The sequence below is a fragment of the Zonotrichia leucophrys genome, unplaced genomic scaffold, assembly GCF_028769735.1.
Source record: "Zonotrichia leucophrys gambelii isolate GWCS_2022_RI unplaced genomic scaffold, RI_Zleu_2.0 Scaffold_178_96999, whole genome shotgun sequence".
Lineage (NCBI taxonomy): Eukaryota > Metazoa > Chordata > Aves > Passeriformes > Passerellidae > Zonotrichia > Zonotrichia leucophrys.
This window is the reverse complement of record NW_026992383.1, coordinates 94,888-96,878: the sequence shown is the minus strand read 5'-3', so window position 1 is coordinate 96,878 and position 1,991 is coordinate 94,888.

Sequence of the window (1,991 nt, the reverse complement as noted above, 5' to 3'; positions counted from 1 at the left end):
CGGGCCATCCCCATCTGGACCCGCCGGGACCCTCCCGAGGGGCAATCGCGGCTCCTCTCCCCCAAAAAAGCTCCTCTTGGGGAGCCCAGAGATATCCGGGGCTCGAGTCCGGGATCTGCCGGCTCCGAACACTCTCCAAAATATCCTACTGGAGACCCCTGGCTGGATTTATTTGGGAATTTATCTATATGAGCTGGGCTTCTTCTGGGACTTTCAGCAGCCTTCTGTTCCTCACCATGGGGTGAATGAACCTTGTCAGTCTTGCTGATATCATTTGCTCTCTTTCCTCCTGTGATTTTAACAAACATTTTAAGAAAGGACAACAAAATATTCCCTTTTTCAATTGGCTGTGTGGTCAACAAAACAACCATTTTTTTCATCATGTTATGTTTGTCCAATTATCCCATCAAAAAAAACCCCAAACAATATTTAAGGTAGCAACAATTTTAATTGAATTGTTTAGAAAATATATAAATAAGGGATAATTTGGTTCAAATAATAGCGCATAAGCAAAAACAACCGCGGGGTACGGAGGGCAGGGTTCTTGACCCTTGCCACTTCACGTACAACCTTGCCAAGTAAAAGTCACCCCTTATATGCCATGTGTCAATGCCATCTCCTCCTATTTTCGGTTCGTCACTTTTCTGTCTCCGCCTTCATTACCACCTTTACCACGCATGCGCCACCACTCGGTTTGGTGGTCGCACAAGTCTTTGGGGGTTGTCACTGATGAAGGCCCAGTAGTCTTCTTCGTTGTCCTTTAATTCACCTTTGGGTTACACGTGCGCACCAAGCCAGTACAGTGTAAGCCAAGACTAACATATCACTGCATCTACATATCAAAGCAATAAGTCCCTTATAATTAGCATTTTCTTGGACCCAACCAGGTTCTTGGTCATTTTTAGCAACTGTATCTTCAGCTTCTTTCCTGTGGTCCTTGAGAACATCTGCTGGGAAGGGGGGAGGTGGGTGGAGCCCCTCCTTTCCCTCTCTTCTTTGGCATTACAACTTTTAACTACTAACTATTTAATATTCTCAAATATTAATTACTGTATCAATATTGATTACTGTTTCAATTTTTATCAGCACAAATCATACCTGTTTACCACAATCAGTTCTCCCATCAGTTCCCCAGGAGGAAGGAGGGACTGTGTCCAAGTTTCCAAGAGTTCTTCCAGAAAGAACCACAACCTCCGAGGAGGAGGGAACCATGCTGTTGTCAAAGGCACTTGGGGTCAGGGAACAGTGCCCTGAACTCACTGTGCCAAAATAATGTCACAATCTGGATAAGAAAATTTTTTGAGAGATGCCTCTGCCCCAATTAATGTGTCAACGAGACCAAATCCAAAATGGATTTGATTGAACAGTAAATGTGAGGTAGGGAGAGAAATGAAAAGAAAGAGAAAAGGGGGGCAGAAAAAGGGAGTGATAAGGGACAGGGCCCTCCCCTGGAGCAGGGCAAGTGTGACATTGTCCCCATTGTGTGTGCCCTTTCCAGGGTAGGGGTTTTACACCTGAGCCAGTTTGGGTAAAGGGGGTGGTGTTCACCCCCTGAGCAGGGATTACCCCACTGTTTCAGGTTGCCATGCAAGATGTAACCAAATGCATTTTTTCAATCACCATCTCCATCAACTGCTATAAACAGGCGGGGCAGTGTTCTTTATCTCTTCCATGACTCAGCCTTGATAATGCCCTCCAGGGGAGATATCTTCTGTGAATGGGCCATTGAGTGTCACTGCAGGACTGATAAAATTCCATCATCCCATTGTGGGATGCTCCGCCCTGGGGGAGAAATCAAGCATTCCCACCTGGGTATAAGCTGAGGATTTCAACAGCAGGAGCAGCTCACCTTGCCTACTGGATTCCCAGAGGATAAGAGCTCCATAACCACTATTGTACCTTAAGAGGAAGACCAGAACCTTCTACAGGATCACTGCTTTGACAGAATCACCTTCATCACTCCAAAAGGATTGCAGCCACCATTTATTGGG